This window comes from Convolutriloba macropyga, chromosome 7 (assembly GCF_964194025.1).
Source record: "Convolutriloba macropyga chromosome 7, txConMacr16.3, whole genome shotgun sequence".
Lineage (NCBI taxonomy): Eukaryota > Metazoa > Xenacoelomorpha > Acoela > Convolutidae > Convolutriloba > Convolutriloba macropyga.
Genome location: NC_134474.1, coordinates 37,975,989 through 38,001,088, shown reverse-complemented (window position 1 = coordinate 38,001,088; position 25,100 = coordinate 37,975,989). Strand labels below are relative to the sequence as shown.

General features: G+C 34.4%; 1 protein-coding gene across 2 annotated transcripts in view; it reads left to right on the top strand.

The window, feature by feature from the left end:
• Positions 1–18,344: 18,344 nt before the first annotated feature.
• The window catches only part of LOC142342842 (glutamate receptor ionotropic, kainate 2-like), a 159,149-nt gene continuing 152,393 nt past the window's right edge, over positions 18,345–25,100 (top strand). The window contains exon 1 of one of the 2 annotated variants that reach the window (XM_075394453.1): positions 18,345–18,454. The gene's annotated coding sequence lies outside the window, so the exon portion shown is untranslated. Of the gene's footprint in view, positions 18,542–25,100 lie in introns of both variants that reach the window. The other variant, XM_075394452.1, reaches the window with a different exon arrangement.

Here is a 25,100-nt window from a genome sequence, read left to right as displayed (position 1 = left end):
AATATAAAAAACCTTTAAACATTTTCAACACATGTAATAAGCAGTAGCAGCCTCTAAGCATTTTTTTGTTCCTTTTTCAAAAAAGGTATTGTACTTGTAAAAGATTGTAACAAAAAACTATTCAAGAGCCATACACTTATTATACTCATAAGGAAATCTTAATTTCCCCAAGTTTTAGCAATTATTTGGTCGTGTGTTTTGAAATAACGAAACAAGCGCGCGCACACGTTTATTTTTCTTTTTTTTTTTAGATAAAACTAGCTAGATTTAGCACAAAAAAAACAATAGGATTCTATTTTTCAGAAAAGTTGCGTCGTATTTTTAACAACAAAAACTGGGGTTGATTAGCCTAACAGTGTCATAATTATTGTTTTTCAACTTTGAAATTTGCGTCGCTCCGGTTTCGAAGCCGTTTTTACCTATTAGTACGAAAAAGACCAACAAGAGCAAAATAACAAAGAAGAACAGTCAAAGTTGTCAGTACGCGTTAAACAAATTCAAAATTGTAGAGCTCAGTTTGAAAAGCAAGCTGGACCTCTTACAAACTGCAATCGATCAGAGAAAGAGTTTCAGATCACTCACCCTGCTCATCAACAAAGCAAAAGCAAATGTTGACGAGCTGAAAACAACACTTGATGCCGGGTTAAAGGAAAGTCCGAACTCCAGCAGCACTTCATCTGTCAGGGAACGATATTCAAACCTTCTGTCACGTCTAGAGAAATTTGAACACGAAATTGACAGTTTAGATGACGATGGACTACTCAGCCAATCTTCAACTAGGATACGCGATGATGTCAGTGTAACAACTCATACGACTGCCAGATATCCAACCTCACGGAGATGCTCACCATCAATGAACGAGATTCCAGAAGCAAGCAACCCTGAACGTTCATCATTCACCAACAAAACACCACCTCTCCCACCGAGACCGGAGAAACCATCCCTGTTTTTGTCTGAATGCCACAGGACCAAACCAATGTTGTCAAAGTTTTTAAATGGCAACAACGAGAATCCCCCTACTATTGGGATGAGTACAACAAGTTTATTCAGACCAATTAACATCGATAACACAGTTGATTCCAAGACAGAAGTAAAACACTCGGATAAAAATTTTGCGAAACCTGAGACGACCGTCGCAAAAACTCCCTATCGTTTTGCTCTCAGTGATACAACGTTATCTGCTTTTGATAATTTTACAATCAACCAGCAGCAGTTTAAAGCAGACAATAATTCAATCCAGCCACTCAGTTTTGTAAGCACGCAAAATAACTTTCAAAACCGTTTTCCTCATGAAAACCCTAATAATCAATTACAGTCAAAAAATATGTTATCTGAATTTTTTCGAGATATTGCCGAGGAACGGTTTCAGACGCAAACGTTTGAACCAAAGAGCATGGGTTGTTCCCAATTCCAAGGAACACATAATCCCCGCTTGATGAATCCCAGTTCTGTGAAATATTACAGTCAAGAAAAAGCACAGAATCTAGATTTTGATCCGCAACAGACAAAACAACCAATTGAACTGAGTAACACAATGACAAACTTTAATCAGTTCTCCGAAAATTCCTGCCAAAACGCAAACAATTTTCAAACATCTAACATATTTTCTTTACCATTGCATAATAGACAGGAATCGAAAAACACAGAGAATAAAAATTTACCTGGAAACTTCACTCAATTCCAGCCACAGTCACAAGTCAATACCGTAGGCATTGAGCCTGTCAACCCATTCGGTGTTCAACAAACCGCCTGTTCAAAAACAATAACTGAAAGTGTTCCAAATGCTCCTTCAATCTCAACGTATCCCCCACAAGCACTGCCTTCAGTAGAGCAAAATCCCCAGCCACAATTACCACATTCACATCAATTTTCCAGCGTATTGAATCCAATATCAAATGAAAGGTTCAAAAACTCTTCATTTGAAATCAATTCTTTACCGTGGACCTCAAACACAGCTCCATATTGCCAGAATTCAACAAGCAAACACTCAATAAAGTTACCACCTCTTACAATTCAAAACTTTAATGGCAACCCATTGAAGTACTACGAATGGATAAATAACTTTTTTTGCCTCGTACATAACAACACCAGTATCACCGACACACATCGTATCACCTATTTGCAAAATGCAGTTACTGGCAAAGCAAAAGATGTAATCCAAGCTTATTCGTGTGATCCTGCTTATTATAGCACAGCTTTAAACGAACTAATGTCATATTTTGGTGATCCTACAATAGTGGTGAACGCCTTCATAAATCAATTGGAAAACTGGAAATCAACTAATGACTATAACAAGCAAAATTTTGTGGCCTTTGCTTTGTTCTTGAAACGTTTAGTGCAAGTTTTCCAATACCTGGGATACACAGCGGACCTACAGAGCTCAACACTTATGAAGAAAGCTAAAGAAAAAGTCCCGCAAAACATCCTCCTCAAATGGACAGAGCACACCGTTACATCAATCGGAACACCAGCTACTTTAGTTGAATTTCAGAAATGGTTAGAAGTTCAAGCACATGTGTACGATAAGATAAACCGCGAAAACTTCCAGCAAAATAACCTTCGTAGAATCAACTTTAGTATCTCTGGAAATTTGAACAACAGCGTTAATCACTCAAGAAATTTAAGTATCCAAAATTCAGGCTTTCCAGCACAGCCGACTAGCCTAAATCAGTCAACAGCAATAAGCAGTAGCGGTAATGTGAAACCACCTAGCGCTCCACCATTTCCACCCCTAAACAACTCAAATCAACCAAAGCGTTCTTGCGAAAAATGTCGAGGAAACCATATACTAGCGACCTGTCCCGATTACCAAAAATGCAGCCCAAACCAGCAATTTGACATTGTAAGCAAGAGCAATCTTTGCTCGAACTGTTTGAGCAATAAACACAAGAAGCAAAACTGCCCATCAACAAAACGCTGCCAAACATGCAGCGGATACCACCACACAACACTGCATGACCCTGCTAAAATAATCAAGCGTCCACCAGCTGCTTTTGCCACCAGCAATTCCACAGGTACAAGTGTTACCAACCAAACACATCAGCTTGTCAAACAGCAATGTGAACCAGGAAGTAACAACAACACAAGCGCCTCATCCAAATCACAAAAGAGCCGCTACGGAAAGTCTTTTGCAAACAAAAATCAGAATCAATTTCAGCGCGCTAATTTGAACAATGCCAACCAAAGTTTTAGCGTGAATCATCTACAGTCTACACCAAAAGAATGGTTCGAACAACTTCAACTTATCCCAGTATCTTTTCTAAACGGCAAAAAAGCTTTCGATACGTACGCTCTGATCGATCCAGGCAGCCAATTTACTTTCATGCTTGACAAAATCACAGAGTTCCTTGCTATTCCATGCGAAGATCAAGAAGCAACTACTCTTCAGTATCTTAACACAGAGCATGATATGCCACTTTCAAAAATTTCTGAACAAGTGACAGTTGCATCCTACGAAAATTTGGATCAAAAGTTTCAAATTACAACCACTTATAACACTCCTTGTTTAAATGTAGCACCAGCTAATACATTTAAACTCAACCAACTTTGCGATGCATTCAAAAAACTCCGTCACATTCACTTCCCAGAAACAGCTGAAGGCAAAATCGGTGCCCTTTTGGGAATAAACACTTTTGCTTTCACACATCCAGTTGAAGTCATCCCGCCAAATAAAAACCAGCCTTTCGGCGTAAAGACGAGGCTTGGATGGACCCTAGCTGAAGAGTATGAAAGAGTGCAAAGGCAACCCAAACAACGATCTCACCAGCAGAAACAGTACGTGTACCACGTATCACGAAGAAGCTTCGACGATCAGCCTCTTGATGAATTGCTTGAGCAATTCCGGAAAATTGAAGCGGAAGGAACTCAACCCGAGCTTGAATCTAAAAATCCCGTTGACAAGGAAGCCCTTGATATATTGAACCAAAAAATCAGCTACAATGGTGAGAGGTACGAAATTGGGCTGCCTTGGAAAAAACCATTGAGAATTGAAAATAATTATTTTGCAGCTTTCAGCCAGCTGAAAAGTCTTCAGAAGCGACTCAGTAATGACCTGCAATTGGAGGAGTTGTATGAGCAAACTCTCACAACAGATCTTCAAAAATTTTATGTCAAGCCAGTTGAAATGCAGCAGCCAGAACCCGAGAAAATTTGGTATTTGCCTCATCACCCAGTGGTTAATCCAAACAAGACCGGAAAAGTGCGCAGAGTAGCAAATGCCGCGGCCAAGCTTAGAGGACAATCTTTGGACTCCAATTTGATCACAGGACCAGATTTGCTGAACAACTTGGTAGGAATTCTTCCGAGATTTCGTGAAAACCCAGTTGCCATTCTCTCTGATATCGAAGGCATGTTCATGCAGATAGCAATAAGGCATGAGGACCAATCTGCATTACGCTTTCTCTGGCCCAATGAAGAGATGGTTAACCAATACCAGTTCACCAGATTAATTTTTGGAGCAACCTGCTCCCCATTTTGTGCAATTTTCGTTCTGAACCGTTGCGCAGAAGATAATGCAATTGAATTTCCAAAAGCAGTTAATGCAATAAAGAATCATTTTTATATGGACGACTATATCCATTCTTTGCCGTCTATAGAAGAAGCAATTGACACCATTAACCAGACTAAAGATAGCCTTCATAAAGGTGGCTTTCGCTTGACAAAATTTGTGTCAAACAAACATGAAACCCTAAAGTTCATTGAGCAAGAAGATCGAGATGAACTGAAAGAGATCAATAGAGTCCTCGGTCAGAAATGGAGTACCAGAACTGACTGTTTTCGAATGAAGACATTAGAACATTTTCCCCGAAATGCAAGTGAGTATACACAAAGGAAAATGTTCAGCTTAGTATCAACAATTTTCGATCCCCTAGGAATTTTGTCCCCGCTCACAATTAGAATCAAAATGCTTTTACAACAAGTCTGGAAGCTAGGTAAGAAGTGGGATGAACCACTTCCCGTAGAACTTCACTCCAACCTACATAAAGTGCTCGATAGTTACTTTGCAATGCCTGATATCGAAATCCCCAGATGGTTGAACTCCTCAACGAATCACGAAAATAATCACCAGCTCCATGTCTTTGTTGACGCCTCAACCGTTGCATTGTCAGCAGTTGCTTACATTCGCACCCAAAAACAGGACGAAATCTTTCAAACATCTTTTCTGCTTGGAAAATGCAAAGTTGCACCAATAAAACAAATTAGTGTGCCAAAATTAGAAATCGAAGCAGCCGTTTTATGTGCACGCCTCCGCACACTGATACAAACTGAAATGACATTAAAATTTGAAAAAGTCTACTTGTGGACTGATAGTCGTGTTGTCTTAGATTGGATCAGTTCGACTAAGAAACGAAACGTTTTCGTCTCAAATCGACTTGAAGAAATTAAGAAAACTACTAAAACTGATGAGTGGAATCATGTCCCAACTAATTTTAATCCAGCCGACCATGGAACGCGTGGCCTTAAGCCATCAGAAATCCCCCCGAAATGGCTTACAGCACCACAATTTTTGCAAAACACTGAAAGTTCTTGGAAAGATTTGAAAAAGATTTCAACCGTAGGTGCCGTAACCAGAAATACAAAAACACCAATCAAATCTGTTCTAGATCCAAACCGCTTTTCAACATGGAATAAGCTACTTTTAACCCTCGCAACTGTCTTCAATTTAATTTACAGATCTAAGAAGAATCGTTCCGACAAAAGCCAATACACAAAAGATGATGTTTGTTTATCTCAGAATTTTCTGCTGAAGTTGTCTCAAAACAATACTTTTTCCTCAACAATCAACGCATTAAAAAGAACACAAAAATTAGACGCCAAGAGCAAATTGAGAAACTTAAATCCAATAATTGACCCAAACGGACTCCTACGATCTAGTGGCCGTCTCTTATTTGCTCCAACAGAATTGGAGATCGAAAAATGTCCAATAATCTTGGACGCAAAGGAAAAGATTGCGAGACTATACCTTGAACATGCACACAGAATTTGTGCTCATCAAGCAACAGAACCGGTCAAAGCATACGTACAACAACGCTACTACGTCATTGCACTTTGAAAAACACTACTTTCAATAAAATACCGATGTTTTCTGTGTCGCCGTTTTGACACTCAAAATATACAACCAATAATGGCCCCACTTCCTGCTTTCCGCTTCCCCACAGAAGAAACCAAATTTCCGTTTGCCAACACAGGACTGGACTTTTTTGGCCCGTTTTATATTGAGGACAAACAAAGCAAAATCGAGAAACATTATGGACTTATTTTTACATGCCTCGTTACGCGAGCAGTCCATTTAGAAACATGTCCAGATTTAAATACAGACACCTTCCTCAATGCATATCGACGATTCACCTGCCGAAGATGCCAACCTATTTTATTGTACAGCGATAACGGAAAAACATTTGTTGGCGCCTCCGAAGAGCTGAAGAAGTCGGTTAAGGTTTTAGACAAAGACAAGATTTATAAAGCCCTAGCTGCAGTCAAAACCCCATGGAAATTTAACCCACCATACGGCCCTCATTTCGGTGGCGTGTGGGAGCGATTGATTCAGAGCGCCAAAAGGACACTCTTAATCATTCTAGGATCTAAGCGTCTCTCCTTCGACATCTTTGAGACAATAATGGTAGAAGTCGAAGCAATCCTGAATTCCAGACCCTTGACAAACGTTGCTGATCAGCCTGAAAACGAAGAACCACTCACTCCTAACCATTTCCTCATTCAACGCCCTTACAGTTCTTTGCCACCCGGAAACTTTGGAGACCAACAGCCAGCTGGTTTTAAGAACTGGAAGCACGTGCAGCAGTTGATGAACTACGTGTGGCGGCGTTTGATTAAGGAGTACCTGCCGACATTACTCAAGAGACGTAAATGGACAGACAACAACCAGCCTCCTCTGAAATTAGGAGATGTTGTGTGGGTACTCAAGGACTTGACGCCGAGAGGAATCTGGCCCCTTGGAAGAGTTGTGGAAACATCCCCTGGACGAGACGGTGAAGTACGAGTTGCCAAAGTAAAAACGGCTTACGGCTCGTTCGTGCGTCCTGTCGCCGGCCTCGCACGGGTTTTTTCCCCGTAGTTTTTTAATTCAAATTTTTCGCTTCGGTCTTAGGCAACATGAGCTACATCCACCCCCTTTGATGTTATTGCCCTTACAGTATTTTCATTCCAATTATATAGGTTCAAGGATATCGGATCAAACGACAATCAAGATGATCTCCAACCCCTGCCCTCCTTCTTGGAGCATGTTCCCAATGACCTTGGGAACTCAAGAAAAGCATGACATTTGCTGATGATTAAAACTACCGCCAAAAACCTGAGAGTTACTCTTTTCCAAAAACATCTGACAAGAAGTCGCAACCAAATATGAGCAACCAAAAGTCTAGAATATATGTTTCATTACAGACTGTTTTGATTTAGTTTTGCTGTAGTTAATCTTTTGTCGGTCGTTCGCAATTGACGCTTATATCAATCACTTGATGTTGCATCCAATTGTTGATGCGTTACTTCTTGATTCCTAGACTTCTGTCGTGATTATCAAAATAGATTGAGTTTAATTGCTTGATCTCATTGACTTTAATTTTTCCGAAACAATTATGATCATTTTCGTGAAAATTTACAATTAAAACTGTCCATCAACTTGTTTAATGCAAATTGGAACAATCTTTTGTTACATTAGGTAATTCAAATCGATGGTAGAAGTCAAACAACCTCATTTTGGAGCTCATATATGCTACAAGCCATTTGTTGTGAAGCAAAAAGCTCTGTTTATGTAAGCTAATTAAACCATTTTCTATAATACTTTGAGCAATAGCAAATAGAAATATTCTTTCGAAAGCTTATTTTTATTGCTTCCTGATGTTTTCACGCCAAGTGACTTTGTCAACTATATGGTCTCTTATGGTCTTCTTACCAAAAAATCTGGTATTATTGCAATTGGTACCACACATTTATTCAGAGCAAAGTCGTAAATTTTAGTTTAGTTTGACATGTGTATTAATATAAGCACCTACAGTTCAAGGTGATGATTAGACTAGTAAGTATTGACATATTGATGAAAAATTGTCTTGGTTATCGATTTAAGAGAACAAAGTATGATTTTTTTTTTTAAATTTTGAGCATCTTTTTTGCTGTCTTGTGCAGTTTGGGCTCCTCTTGACGGTTGCAATAACTGGGCTCACAAACTTCAGCTTCGTACTTATTATGCAATACGCATTGGCTGTGCAAAGAGTGAATTTCCACTCCTTTAGTTTGACAAAATTAATCAAAACAATCTTGTACACTATTGTGACTTTTATGAAAGGGCAAGTTTTATTTTCGGGGATTTTATCTCCTGCTGTTTTTCACAAACTTGTGTCTTTATTGAGTCTGCATAAAGAGTGCCCGGAGTGAGGCGCGCGAAACATGATTTGACGATTATTGTCTGGGGGTACGCTCCCAGACATTAATTTTACGATATGGATCAAATATTTTTGGAGAATATTATGCTAGCCCAATTTTTTTTTCGGACAATTTTTGACTGTATTGAGGGAATCCCAGGCCAACAAATGTAGTATCAATATAAAGCTCTCTGCGTCAAGAATTTCACTAGAAAGAGAAATTTTTGGAATTTTGCGTTTTTGAAAAAAGTTTTGGCCCACAACGTAATTTAATTTTGAATAACTATAAATTTGTCAAAACTCAATCATATTCGATAACTAGCGGCTTTTTAATGGCAACCCAGGAAAAATATAACTTCCTCTCTTCTCAATGTCTCCATTTTGGAGAAAAACACAAAAATTGCGTTTTTTGATAAAATTTTGAGAAAAGTTTAGCCATTTTTAGCCATTTTTATGAATTTTTGACGCGTTTCTTACCCCTTTTAAACAAATTTCTCATCAAAATTATATGAGATCTTGTTAATTTTTAATGAGAAATATTGAAAGATGAAACAAAAACGTGATTTATTTCATATCAAACCTGAAAAAAAAATGAAAAGGTGTGTTTAAACAAGAACATGAGCTCTTTCCACCTGCACCACTGACAGAAAAACGACGAGCTAATCATGTGGTTTTCTTGGGCTAGTTTGAGGTTAGAATAAAAAAACTTAATTCTTGGTTAGATTTTGACCACTTTTAAAAATATTTGTCTCTTATTTCTGTCAATCATTCTAACAGCAAACAATATTTGTATTTAGGCGCAGTTTCCGGAAGTAAGTCAGTATTTACCGAGTTCCCATTTCAATTAATTTATAAAGTATTTGCGTGGAGGCATTTTTAAAGAGTTTTTCATACAGTCTAATGACTCTAAGGTCAAATGAATTAAAATGCGTAGCGCTACTTTAATCGCACTGGGTCTGAACAGTTAGCAAAAAAAAAGAAACAACCTATGGCGCAAATGATTATCCTTGTAGTACGATCTAAAAAGTGTATGTTGATGTATGGCGATAGGACTGCTGCTTTTAATATTATCTCAAACTAATTCACAAATTGCTTATATATCATTTTAATCAGGGAAAAAGTTCACTGCTAATGAAGAACTCAGCTTCGTTAAAAAATGACAGATCTCAATTGCTCTTTCGTAATGTATGTTTTTTTGTTTTTGATGCTTCTTGTACGACGCTTAAAGTTTATCCAATTGTTCTAAAATTTTAGGAAATAAATGTGAAGTTCTATTATCATATAACAAACTTTTCATGGAGCATTAGAACCAGACGTTTACAATTGATCTACTCCAGATTTTTTGCTGCTTCAAAAAGCTGCTTTTATTTAACTTCAGAATTATAAAATTTTGAGGCATTTTTTTTTACAAATTCAGTGTGGTATGATTAAAAAAACATTTTCATGGAATATTTAAACCAACATTCTACAATTGACTTACTCCAGATTGTTTAGCTGCCTCGAAGGGGAAATTTTATTTGACTTCAGAATTAGAAAAACTACAGGAATGATATTTTTTTCTCATTCAGTGTTTTCACATAAAAACCTTCCTCAGGAGGCGGAAGAATGAATTAGTTGAATTCTTTTTTAATTGATAAATATAATCTCAATTTTATTTCCGCAACATTTCAACAATTTAGTCTCGCGCTTTGATTTGCCTTAAGTTCCGCTTTTTTGAAAAATTTCAAAGGTTACTTGTTTCTAAGTAAGCTGGATGCCGCTAATTTTAAAATGGAAATCTGGCGTGTACATCATTAGGGTGCTAATTTTAACCTTTGTCCTTACTCGTATGTTGATTACTATGATAACACAGAAGGTTGAAGTAGTTCTTCATTAGTTATTTTCTTCATTTTTGTAATTTCATGTGCCTTATTGATAACTAAAAAACGTAAGCAGTTATAAAAACAACCCGGTAGACGGAATTGAGTTTGTTTTTCATTTTTCTCAGTTTTTCTAAAGGACTTCTCCCGCTATGGTTTCAAATTTCTCACCCAGGTTGATTCATTTCAGCTGCTCTTTGTTGCTTTCTACGTAACTGCCGGTTTCTGTGACCAATAATGTTCTTCACCCCCCGTCACTGAGCACGTACTATTACATAGTAAATATAATATAATCTGTTTTGTAGAAATAACGCAAGTGTTTCAGGTGGTGCAATTAATTTGCACCCGCTGAGCTTGGGGCACAAGCGGAAAAAAGAAATTAATAGTTTAAATTCTGTTTGACTTCTGAGTGGTACTTAATTCATTTGTTCAAACATAAACACTTTTGAACAGACGTTACTAACAAAAACTTGAGAAATTTGGAGATGATACTCTAAGCAAAGTAGTCGAAATTGTTATGTCTCTAAATACCAAAAGACTTGTTTCAGCTTCAAGTGTTCTGCTTTTCTGAAAAAATCTCTTAGCTACGTATTATAAAAAATCAGAATGGTTTCAATGAATGCAGGTGATCTGAATCCTCTTTTTACTTGATGACTTTGGGTTCGTTTTCAATCTTGTACGAAAAAATAGGCAGCCTGTATAGTTTTTTATTTCTTTTATTTATCTACGGCTTTTTTTTCGAACGTTTTTCTCCATGACGTTCTTCCTGAGAAAAAAAGAGCTTCTCAATTACAGTTATATTTGAACCAGAAATCATTGATCAATTTCTCTATGAATTATAGAAAAACAAAATGAGGCAAAATCAAAACCACCAATAATGCAAACAGAATTCAAAATAAATCGTTCATATCAATAAGTTAAGTGCAACCAAGTACTCTTTCATATTTGAAGGTTACTGAGGCTTTAGGTTTGTCTGAAAACTCTTTTTTCAAACTCAAATCGATTTACTTTAATGTTTTTCGAAGGAACTTGATGAAAAAAAGTTGTTTAGTGTTATAAATTAATGTTTCTGCAATATCATTTCAGATATATTACTATGATCTATCTTATGCATCCAAAAGCGAATGCGGGAACCTTCTGTGCCACGCTCAGAGTAAGCGAGACTTTAGGTTGTTATTTCTGAACTTCTGAAGATTTAAGATTTAATTCTAAAACTAAAACTGAATTAAAATCAGTTTTTTTCCTACCCCCATTTTAGTGGGTAGGGAGGAACTATACACTCAATTGGACTTTACTTAGATTCTCACAATCTAATGTTAATTACATTCAAGATTTTCAAATCAGGGCTCAATTAACGACAGCTCACATATACGTCAAATAAAGCCGATTGTAGCTATAAATTTCTTCAGAGAAAACCTAATGATTTTTATGTCTTTGACGAAGAGTTTTAGTAAGCTTTATCTGAATTCTTGTATTTAGTTCAATGTTTTTCTTTTTCCAGCTTGATTGATACTTCTAACTTATCAAAGGTCCAAATGGATTCTTTGAGAGGTGTAAGCGAACCAATTCAATGCATACGGTTGTCAACTAATGCAGGTGATCTGAACCCTCTTTTTACTTGATGACTTTGGGTTCGTTTTCAATCTTGTACGAAAAAATAGGCAGCCTGTATAGTTTTTTATTTCTTTTATTTATCTACGGCTTTTTTTTCGAACGTTTTTCTCCATGACGTTCTTCCTGAGAAAAAAAGAGCTTCTCAATTACAGTTATATTTGAACCAAAAATCATTGATCTATTTCTCTATGAATTATAGAAAAACAAAGACGAGGCAAAATCAAAACCACCAATAAAGCAAACAGAATTCAAAATAATTGGTTCATATCAATAAGTTAAGTGCAACCAAGTACTCTTTCATAGTTGAAGGTTACTGAGGCTTTAGGTTTGTCTGAAAACTCTTTTTTCAAACTCAAATCGATTTACTTTAATGTTTTTCGTAGGAACTTGATAAAAAAAAAATTTGTTTAGTGTTATAAATTAATGTTTCTGCAATATCATTTCAGATATATTACTATGATCTATCTTATGCATCCAAAAGCGAATGCGTGAACCTTCTATGCCACGCTCAGAGTAAGCGAGGATTTAGGTTGTTATTTCTGAACTTCTGAAGACTTAATTCTAAAACTAAAACTGAATTAAAATCAGTTTTTTTCCTACCCCCATTTTAGTGGGTAGGGAGGAACTATACACTCAATTGGACTTTATTTAGATTCTCACAATCTAATGTTAATTACTCTCAAAATTTTATAATCAGGGCTCAATTAACGACAGCTCACATATACGTCAAATAAAGCCGATTGTAGCTATAAATTTCTTCAGAGAAAACCTAATGATTTTTATGTCTTTGACGAAGAGTTTTAGTAAGCTTTATCTGAATTCTTGTATTTAGTTCAATGTTTTTGTTTTTCCGGCCTGATTGATACTTCTAACTTCTCAAAGGTCCAAATGGATTCTTTGAGAGGTGTAAGCGAACCAATTCAATGCATTCGGTTGTCAAATAATGCAGGTGATCTGAATCCTCTTTTTACTTGATGACTTTGGGTTCGTTTTCAATCTTGTACGAAAAAATAGGCAGCCTGTATAGTTTTTCATTTCTTTTATTTATCTACGGCTTTTTTTTCGAACGTTTTTCTCCATGACGTTCTTCCTGAGAAAAAAAGAGCTTCTCAATTACAGTTATATTTGAACCAGAAATCATTGATCAATTTCTCTATGAATTATAGAAAAACAAAGATGAGGCAAAATCAAAACCACCAGTATTGCAAACAGAATTCAAAATAAATGGTTCATATCAATAAATTAAGTGCAACCAAGTACTCTTTCATATTTGAAGGTTACTGAGGCTTTAGGTTTGTCTGAAAACTCTTTTTTCCAACTCAAATCGATTTACTTTAATGTTTTTCGAAGGAACTTGATTTAAAAAAAGTTGTTTAGTGTTATAAATTAATGTTTCTGCAATATCATTTCAGATATATTACTATGATCTATCTTATGCATCCAAAAGCGAATGCGGGAACCTTCTGTGCCACACTCAGAGTAAGCGAGACTTTAGGTTGTTATTTCTAAACTTCTGAAGATTTAATTCTAAAACTAAAACTGAAATAAAATCAGTTTTTTTCCTACCCCCATTTTAGTGGGTAGGGAGGAACTATACACTCAATTGGACTTTATTTAGATTCTCACAATCTAATGTTAATTACATTCAAAATTTTCAAATCAGGGCTCAATTAACGACAGCTCACATATACGTCAAATAAAGCCGATTGTAGCTATAAATTTCTTCAGAGAAAACCTAATGATTTTTATATCTTTGACGAAGAGTTTTAGTAAGCTTTATCTGAATTCTTGTATTTAGTTCAATGTTTTTGTTTTTCCAGCCTGATTGATACTTCTAACTTATCAAAGGTCCAAATGGATTCTTTGAGAGGTGTAAGCGAACCAATTCAATGGATTCGGTTTTCAACTAATGTCTGCTATTGAATTAACATTGAATATAATTGTATTAGGAAAAATTCAATGAATTTTTGAACTCGTCAAATTTTTTCTTTTTTCTGTCACTTTTTAGCTTACTCATAGTAAATACAGGTCAAACATTGCTATAAATTCAAACACAAATTTGTTTTCGTGGCGGTTTGTTTTTATATAGCGGCTTCTCAGTTTTGGTAAAAATGAGTTTTCATACAAAGTTACGTGTGATTTTCGTGCATAGTTGTCTTTTTTTGCTGTTGTTCCTCCTTTCTTTGGTTAAGTGTCACATTACTAAAATTTCAATCGGAAAAATTGCTTAAACTACGAAATCGGACATATTTAGTGCTTTTATGACTTATGGTTTTAAGGGCTGTTACACCGTTCTCTGGCAGATTTTGGTAGTTATTTTTATTTTTGCGCTGTATTTGCTGTTATTTTTTGTTGTCGTCTGGAATATATTGCGTAATAATCTCTCATTGATCGACCATAGATTCCAAAATGAACACAATAACAGATATCGGTGCATAGGTGATGTTTTATTGACTTGCAATTTTTTTCAAAAACTTAAAAATTTTCAATTTTTCCCTTTTTGTTCGGATGTTCGTCACTTTTTTGTATTTTACGATTTCGTTTCATTTTCGTAACTTAGCCTCATTATTGGGACATCTCGTTAATTTTTTGTTAAGTTGAACGATATTTTCTCTGTTTGTTAAACGTTTTGACCTGTTATTGGCTTTTTGTTTCCTAATTACAATTAGAAAATTTTAATGTTCTTAGTGAACAGCCTAATGTTCAATTGGCGGGACACCATTTTTGTGCAAATTTTGTTTTTTTTTTAGTTTTTGCTGTGTTTGTCGTTATTTTTGTAGTCGTATGACATATCGCGGATAATGAAAGGTCTCAATCACTTCCTTTGGAAGAGTGATTGAATCTTTCAATGATTTCAGTTGATACATAAGGTTTTTAATCAGTTTCACAATATATTTTTTTTCAAATTATTAACGTTTGTTTAAACTTTGCCTTCTCGCTGGTAGTCACAATAGTGCATGTCTCATCGGCCCTCTCAGGCATATTGTTTTATTCATTCAGTGGTTTGTTGAACGAAATGGTATTTTTGTCTCTTCCTCATTTGGTAGACAATTAAATGAAAAATGTAGAAGATCGGGGTCGGAACATTATGTGCGAACGCACATAACCGATCCTCTTTGTTTGTTTGACGTTTCAAATTTTTACTTGATGATGGAATAGGTTTAGGTGTATGGCTGCCCTCTGGTTTGCGATAAAAACTGAATTGATTGATGTCTCGTGGCCGCGAATTTCTATTGGATCTAAGTTTTTTTTAGCTTAGAGTAAGGAGAGAGCGTACCAGGCAAGCTGGCCACCATTATACATTTCTTAAACGGCTTTGACAAGGTATTGATCCCCCAGTCAGAGTGGTCTTTCTGTTATCACAAAATTGAATAACTCAGTGGTACTTTAAGGCTCCCTGAAAATCATTTGACAAAGTTTGAGCAATCATGTTAACATTATAACATTATAACATAATCTGTGGAAGTGACTATTTCATCAAAAATATGGACCTCTTATATGAGAACTGCAAATTAATAATGTAACGAATAGTAAAATTGTACATATAATAAAAAGATTAGACAGCGTAGTAGTGTTGTTCAAACTGTGCCGTAAATATAGTTTGAAGAAACTATTAGGATTGGCATCACTAAGTATTGCAATTCAGAGTACTCTGACAAAATCACAGACTCTGGAGAATTGCATAAAATGCAAAGCCGCAAAATTTTCATCAGATTTGTTCAATCGGTATCCGTTGTTAGAATTAGATGTACAGCCACAATGTTCGATAGAGAGAACCCCATGACCTTGCGTGTTGATTCTTCATAAGGACCCAATTAAAGCATAAATATTTTTTGCCTCCTAATCACAACGGACACGCACCATAACAATTTCAACAAACATTTTTATCTCACCCAATGAGCGATGAGTTTGAGAAACGATTCGATGAGACCTTTCGAAATGAAACAACAGTAACTAAATATAGAATAAGGTGTACATTAGTTTTGTTGACATAGAGCATCGACAATAACTGGGCGTAATCGGCGTTACACTGATTACAATGGTTGGTTGTGTATACTTTTAGATTTTTTTATTTCGATAATTAGGGTAATTTAGATATTGTATATCTTGGTTCTTTAGATATCTTTGTCATTTAGACTTTTTGATAAGACTATCCGAATCTCTGCATATAATTTACCTGACTGAGTAACCAAGATGATAAATTCAATCTTCCTGTGAAAGAAGATCTCAACAATAATTCGACAACTACATACAAGGGGTTGGTTGTCTCAAAAGTCTTTAAACTCTTTAGAAACTCTAAGTGCGCTCCTATCGGATTACTTGATGTTCTATTTCATCTGATTGACCAAAATTTTGATAACCAAGCTGATTTAAGTCGAACTTTTGTTAATGCAAAAAAAATCACGGAACGTCGGAACTGTTCACTATTTTTGCAAGAATCATTGAATACGGTTCAGAGGAGACAAATTCCCTACAGAAGAACAAGCATACTGCTTTCTATTAACAGGATTAAGCTCGCTATGAACGCATTTGACTTGCGTCAAAGCAGTTTGGAAAATTTGCACTTCATAAACTATTTCAAAATTGAAAAAGCTTTCTTTTATGAACTGCAGATTGAGAACATTTGAGAAATATTCCTCAGTTCAATGGATAACAACAGGATCCCGCAGTTAATACAAGAGGACGCTAAGACAATTGTCCGTTGATTGTAGACATTTTGTCCGTTATCACAACATGACTGGTCTTCAAAATGTCTACTGCGGCATCAATATAAACAACTTATTTTGGCACATCGAAAACTGCTTTGCAATTGTAACTGGATTATATTGTTGGTGACTAGCTCTTGACAACAATCTCTCATCGATTATTTGTTTTTTTTCTTCTAGACTAATTTAAGTATCCGAGTTTAATTGCACCGATCATTTATCTAAGAAATTTGTTTGTTATTATCGTTTATCTAATTTGATTTATCTGTAAGCTATTTGAAGGAAAAATCTCTGTTCCGATATCCTATAATCCTCGAAGATTTCACCATTTTTCTTATCATCATCATTTTTTTGTTGATCTAACCATTTCGTTTGCGGTGCTTTCTTCCTCAGGCGGTGAGTTTGTTCCTTATCATCTTTTAGAATACCTTCAAATTTTTCCATGGAGCTGTAAACTTTCATGTGTTATCACTTAAATCTGGCTCCAAACACCAACTTGCCCTCAAGCCCTAGCCGGACAATAGAACAGTCCACTGCCGCATTACTCATCTTGATCAAAAAGCCATTCATCGAGTGTGGTCTTTCATTATCCTCCCACAAAGCCCTTAGCCCAAATTCCTCTGACCCAATGCCCTTTAATTGAATTAACACTTGAGAACTGTCTATAATGCAAGATTTTAGGTGTACTGAAATTCAGTTTGTGGAGGAAAAATTACCACTGGCGTTAAAAAAAGATCATTGGACGTTTTTTAAAGCATTGTGCTAAATCTCGATTTGATTGAGTGTTTTTAAGTTGAAAGTTATAAAATGCTGTTTATTACTTAGCCTCAAAATTGTACAAAAGCGACTTTGCTTCTTTTGTGATGTGATTTTTATAGCACTTTTTGACTGCGATCGCCTTATTCTACATTAAATTGGTAACCAGAACAGTTTGAAATGAGCCGATGATCGATTTAGCCGATTAATAGCGTACACTTGATTAAGCTTCGGCCGTTTTGCGTCAAATTTTATCAAAATTTGCGTTAAACAATACAAAGTCTTGAACAATGGACTTTCAAGATCTTGTTTTTTTTTAATTGTCTTGAAACCGATATACATTCCTGATAATCGGACCAAGGAGATATATGGTTCCATGCAAGAGTTTCTTAAGATCATGCAATGGTTACTAAGAATCATATACCATGGTCTTTCAATGTTATGGTGATTTTTTGCCGAGTTTACTCATGTTGTTAACGTAAAATAAGTTTATATAAAAAGCTTCAGAAAATCAATTATTAGATTTGATGGAAAACATTTGATAGGATTATTCTCTGTCTGTTCTTTTAATCAAGTGTTTTGGTCGGTTAATAAATAAGACTTCTCCGCTGCAATCGGACCAAAGTCGATTTCAAAACATAATTGTTTGACTAATTTATTTATCCATATCATAAACTGTAGGGGCTTACGTATTTATGTTCTATCTTATGAGCTAGTAAGCTCTCCGAAGACCTGATAACGTTTTCTATAAATTATAACCTTGACAATACGAACATCTTTGAATCTTTATTCAATCAATGTTTTCTTATCCCTTCTTAAAAGATAAACATTCGATTTTATCACATCTTCACAACAAATTCTAAATCGCAAGATTTTGTTCTTTATCTTTTATATAAACGACTTCATTTTATGTTTTTGACTATTTTTATGTTCAATTTATTATCGTTTTAAGAAACTCAATTCATTTGCTTTTGTTTTTAAACAGAAGAGCTTTAGAGCTTTTCGGCTGTTTAATTATAACACCTTTTCGTTATGAAGATAATTGTTCTAACAAAGGAACATTTATTCTCAGTTCGGCTTATCAAATAATTTGAACTCCAATTTAGAGAAAATTATTCAATTTTCATTGAGTTATTTTTAAACTCAGGTACACGAATTTACGCTTTTAAATTTGATTTGAGCACAAATCATTTTTAATCTATTTGTGGGCTCCAATATGTTTTAAATGAAACAGGTAGGTTCGCTAATTGGTGTTGATTGGTTCAGTTGTTTATCAAATGAAGCAGCAATAAATTATTTTCAAATAAGAGTTTAAAGTTTTCAAATAAGAGTTTCAAATACAGACGTGTATACAAAAAAATAACACCAGTGAGATCAAATTTCATTGTTTCATTAGAATTAACATTAGAACAAACTACAGTTTGAATAGATTAATAAATATTAATTTTATGCCTCTAGTAGAAAAATGAACACTTTTATTTAGTAAATAAAAAAAATACCGAACAAAGAAATGAGATCCAGAACTCAACTCCTATCCTGTTTCAAAAACATACTTCGAATCGTTTTATCTTTTTAGTCAAAAACTTCAAATGCTATAGAGCTTGGCCTCTATTTAATTTCAACGAGAATTTAATTTCCCAACTTAAATTTATAAGAAAACAAGAAAACAAGTGCAGAGGACAAAAACAGAATAAAAAGCTCCATCAAAGTCAAATAAATATCACCAAAATTGATTATCATTATATGAATCTGGAGTGAAGTTACGATTGTTTGCCCATGGAACCTATTAAACGACCAATCTAACAAACTTTTTATCCAATCATATGGACGCAAAAATGAAAAAGTGGAAAATATTAACTTTGCAAGATCCTGCACTTTAAGAATATCTAACAACTTTAAATGGTATCTCCACAGAAGGCTGATCAGATTTCTTTTTTTGCAAAAAATTAAGAATCAAGTCAACAAAACCAGTGCAATTAGCGACTAACAAAAAAAAATCACTGTTCCTATAAACAAATATGATAGTTAAAAAACCAATAAAAAATAAAAACACCAAACATATGCACAAGTTTTTGTGTACGTTGGAGCTACGATATCTTGTTTTGAAATGATTTTTGGAAGTTTTCGTTCGCTGTCATATGGTTGGCTTGCTGCAGAAAAAAGAACAATAAAAAACTCGAACATTTACTAAATTCTGTGCAAAAACCAATAATTTCATACCCTAACTTATTAACTGAAAACAATATGCAGTTTTCGGTTAACAACATGCGAAGTGTAATGAAAGTTGCCCTTAAATAGCCTCAAACTTTTAATGGAAGTTCAGACAACAGCATCTGCGCATCATCAGAACTCATGCATCGATTTTAGCAGACTTTGCTGAAATTTTATAAGAAAAAAGGCTAAATTAAAGTCGAGTCTAAAATCAAATACAAAAAGTGTCTATTATTCTTTGAAAACCCCTGAATCGCCAGGATTTAGCTTCAGGAATTCTAAAACACAGAATTGTTTCAAATATGTAACATAATTGCGAGCACTAAATAACAAAGTTAAAAATGGCCATAAAGTGAACAAAAGCAATGTGAGAAGTGAAATGTTCTCGAAAAATTTAAACCTCGATAATTCCTCGAAAAAGATGAATGAAAAAAAGCACTTAAGATTTTTTTTATTTACGCTTGACAAGCTTTCTAATGATACCACTCAAATTGACCGGCCAAAATTGACTCAACTGAAAATGTGTGAGCTTACAGTCTCTTCATTTGACGTGGGAAGATAGTCAGAAAAATGGGTGATTAATAGTTGCCGGAATTTCTTGAAATTGTCGCAAGATCTCGCGTCCAGCTTGCTTCAGCGATTATATAGTGAAAACGATATCGTTTACAATGCCTGTCATAGATTATAACCAAAAAAAATTTAAAACTTTTCAGTCACATCACTACTTTTTATGCCTTCTCTTGCTGACTTATATACAGTAAATATTTGGATAAAAAATAAGACGCCTCGCGAGAGTTTACGTGTTGTGCAAAAAGCTCAAACGTATTCAAAACAAATTTCATTCACTGAACGAGAACATTGCTGTGAAAGAAGCAATCAGGAAAAAAAGCTGAAATCAAGGCACCTGAAAAAGAGTAGGTTGCGTTTTAGGCAATAAATGACAGTCTGAATTCTAAAATGAACATATTTTTTGGTTCACTTTCTGAAATTTCTAAAATGTGACGAACGAACCAAATCTTACAGATCAATTCTTTGACACTTTTTGCCTTTGGTGATGTTGATTTGGACGTGTTTTTCATTTTTTACAATTGCTTTTCTATATTAACTGTCATTAAACTCAGTCTCCTGTTCCTTTAAAAATTTGGTCTATTTTGTTTGCCTGGAATCACAATTACTGAGCTCGAGGTTTGCGGAAAGTCTGCGCTCAAAATTGCATCAGATTAGATAGCCTTTCCGTTTCTTTGCGGTTGCACAGCAATTGCTTGATGCTTTTGATCAATTGGTTTAACAAAACAAAAAATAGCAAAAATTTAATCAAAAAAGTGAAAAGAAGTTTGGAGTTTGCCGCTTGAGTAGCTGCCAAGCAAAAACTGAAGCAAATAATATTATCAGCTTTTCCCTGACAACTGGTCAAAGGGATTAATCCAAATTTTTTAAATCGTTTGATTAGCTTTTGCTTCATTTAATTTTGTTTACATAAAAAATTAATGAAATAAAATGCTATATTATAGATAAGTGGTCTGCCTTTATAAGATGGAATATCAAACTGAAGCCCAGTAAAAAAATGAATCTCGTAAAGTTTTATTCCCGATTTTTAAATTTTTGAATGGTAGCCACAGATTTTGAATCTATTAACAGCAATCAAGTAAGAGTAATAAAAACCATCAAAAATCAATCCATCAAATTCCCCCGAAAAACTAGAAGATGTTGGCAGCGCTTCTTTTTGTACTGTAGTAAATATGATTCTTCTCAATGCATACCTTAGTTGTATATATATAATATATTGGCTCTTAGTTTTAAAGTTGGCAACCTAATTTAAAATTATTGTTTTTTTTCTGCTTAAGAAAGATGAAATTGTCCTTTGCGTAGGCATATTTAAAACGGTCGCAAGTTTTTTATTCTAAACAAGACTTCTGCTACTTTTTAATTTCGCACTTGCGAGTGGTGGTTCGTTATTACTGGCTGCTGATTGTTTTTGTTTTATACTTTCTGATTTGTTTCCTGAACGTCTAAAAAGTTGCTAAGAACAGTTGTCGAGCAACTTCCAAATGATGAAAAAATTCTTCAAGTGACCTTAAATCTTTCAATTATTGTATACAAAGGTCGTTTTAAGAGTGAGGTAATGTGCAACCAAACTATTAGTCAACCGACAAAGAGAAAAGAAATTATTCCAATAAGAGTGAAAGATGCCCGCACACATTGATAAATTGAATAGAAAGTTGGACTAAATCGAACTCAAATATGTTGAAAAAATGACGTCCTACATACAAATAAATCAAGCAAAAGGTTGATTTGAAGTTTACTTAACGTCACAAAACTATTTAGAAAAAATTCCGATAAAAAACAACAGTATAGATCAAAATCAAATTGCCGAGAGTGAATAAAAAACCATGAGCAAAAAATTGAATCTTTCTTCAAACACAATTTTCTCACACTAATTTAAAGTTACATTGAAAAAATTTTACGACGCATAATCAGTCGGTTTTTGTTCCACTTCTTGTATTGTCTTGATCAAAATCACTGATCGAACATGACTTCAAAAGTCCTCAAAATGTGCCAACAGATCTAAAAAAAGACAGATGAACTATTAAAACATAGCAGGACAAGTCCCGAAATTTAATCCAAGGAAGAAAATTGAATAAGCAACTGCTAATCAATAACTTTCTAGTAAAATCAAGCAATGGCATTCCAGAGTATGTGATCCTATATGCTCGAAAGCATACATGGAAGAAATCTTCAAAACAATTGAAAACTTTTTTCCGAACACTGGAGCTCAAAAAAACATTAAAAATAAAACTCTGTGTAGGTAACAAAAATATGCATCCTTGGAATATTTACACAATGCATCAGACATGTGGAAGTCAACAACATACTATTAAAATAACAATGTAATTGAGGATTTTTATTGAAAAAACAGAAACCTCTTTAAAAATTTGCTGCAGTGATTAAACAACACGAAATTAGAGACTAAAATCCCTTATGACTGAAGCAAACATCATTAACAGAGCCATTAGCAGTTTCGTCTAGTGAAATAAGAAATAAAAAACAGCAAATGGAAGCAAAATTCAAAGATTCAACAAAAACCTTTCAGAAAAAATGCTACCTAAGGCAATAAAATCAATCACAAGAATTTGAAGCCACTAAAATTTACTACAACTACGCCATACCATCATGGAAATGAAATTTGTTTTGATAATAAGCAATCAGATCACAAGAAAAGCAACAAAAACCAGCTTGACTCAAAAATCCACTATAATATTTTAAGAAAAAAGTTAAATTTATGACAAACCACAGATACGATTTCAGATCATTAATTAGATTCATTTTTGCCGGGTTGTTATGGTGAAATGCATGTGTTAGAACACTAAATTATAAGACAACAAACAGACGACGAAAAGAGGACAAATAATCAAATATTTTGCTAATATGTACTGAATACAATTAGTTTGTATTCAGTCCAATTCAATGTCAAGGAAAGTATGAGCGTTGAAACGAAACAAAAAAATTAATTATTTATTTGATTGGATTGAGTTTGTTAAGTTATAAGACAAAAAAAGATACAAAATTGGGCCAGACTTGCAAATTTATTGATTATTTAAACAGGTTGTCACAAAAAAGATCAACTTTGAAAAGTAAATTACAACATTTAATTAGCTAATTTTGGAAAACCAATGATAGTCATTGAGATGGGTCGTTAATAGGAATAAGGAACAAGTTAACATAAGAGAACCGCAAAAACCAGAACACAAAAAATGGCAGACATTTTTTTGAAAAAGTGTCTAAGTCATATAAACCATTCAATGCCCTAATTTTTTCAATTGGTCTTTGTATTAATATAGCAGGTGTATGACTTTTTTAATACGTTGTTTTTAAAAACGTGCTTTAAAAATGTTGGAGAAAAAAAACAGCAAAAAGAATAATCAAATTTCTGCACGTCAGAAATTTGCTTTCAGAAACGGAAATTTTCTTCAAACACCAATCTCTATTTTCTCATTAAAAAGAATTAGAATAAAATTTCGCTCCATTGAATACTCCACAGTGATTAAGATCACCGCTCAAATTTGACTTCTCATTGACATTAAAAATGGCCAACAGATATTAAAAAAAGGACAACGCACCAATACAATCTAGATCATTCGGATTAAAACAATGCAGTCCTCAAACAACTGTATAAAAATATTGCTTGCTTTAACATCAGAGTTAGATTACAACTAAATTGAAATCTATAACCAATTCTGAAAAATAGTTGGTCAAAATTTTTTAAAAACAAGATAATTGAAAGTCAATTTGCTGTATGTGGAAACAACAATTATCAAGAAATTTTGTGTTCAGCCAACGTTCTTGCTCTTTATTTAAAAACCAGAGTGTAGAAAAATCACTCCGTAAAGCCACTATCTCTTTCTGGTTCGACTTGATTAAAACCACCATTCCACTCTGTCTTCAAAAATCATCAATATTCTGGAACAGATTTTTGAAAAGACAAGGAGCGCCAATGCAAATTGTCTGCATTATTAAAACAACAATTAAACACAATCAGTCCCAAAAATAAATTTTTGAAAAAAATATCAAGTTGTGTTAAATCTTCACTCCTTAACTCATCCACCAGATTTGATGCAAATATCTCTCCAACTCGTAGCAAAAATAAAGTTGAAAAGAAATTATAAAAGCAATAACTTTGAGAACTGACTGAGACTTCCTTGAACCGTAAAAATTAACCTGCACAAAATAACGAAAGATGTCAAAACTGTGAATCAAACAACAAGTGCAAGTTAGAAAAATTTAAAAACTATAGGAAAATTTAATTTTTACTGCAGTTTAATGTCAGCATTGCATGCATCTCAAAAAAATTCAGGAAAAAAAACGCGTGTTAAATTTTATACTATAAAGCGACATTTATTGACAATAATGACTTACTCTCAGAATCTAAAAAAACAAAAACTATTTTCAGAAACATCATTCGTACTCAAATGCAGACCGTTCATTTTTTCTGAGCAATTTCGGTGCAGTTGAAAATTGCAAAAACACCGATCAAGCTTAGCAGGATTCAATTGCAACATAATGCCTTCAATTTCTCTCGCTTTATCTTGTTTCAAATTATCAGAAGTCATGTGTGAACATGCGTTACAGTCAGCAAAGACGGATTAATAGTACACAGCAAGAAACAAATATTGTAAAATTGGTATGAAGAAAAACTATGAGGAAATTACAAAGTGTTTTGAATTAAGCGAGTTCTTGGGCATTTTCTGAATTTGAAAACTTATATTTTTGTTTTAATAGTGCATATAAAGTTTTAATTTTAGCTGTAATTTTAGACGTAGTTTGGTAACGCATTCAAGCAACTTCCTTTTGCAATTAAAACATTATCGCAGATATTTCACCCCCTATGTAGTTGAATAGATTACTTTTTTGCCGACATTTATCCTCTCAGTTTTTCATATTTTAGCAGTGGCGAAATTGAAGCGTGGAAAATTGAAAAACTCTTAAGGAGATTTTTGCCACTGTTTCGGGTTTTTCTAGAATTAAAGTGCCTTGAAGAGTTCTTTCATGGAGAAATTGAGCAACTGTTGGTATTTCGACAAGTT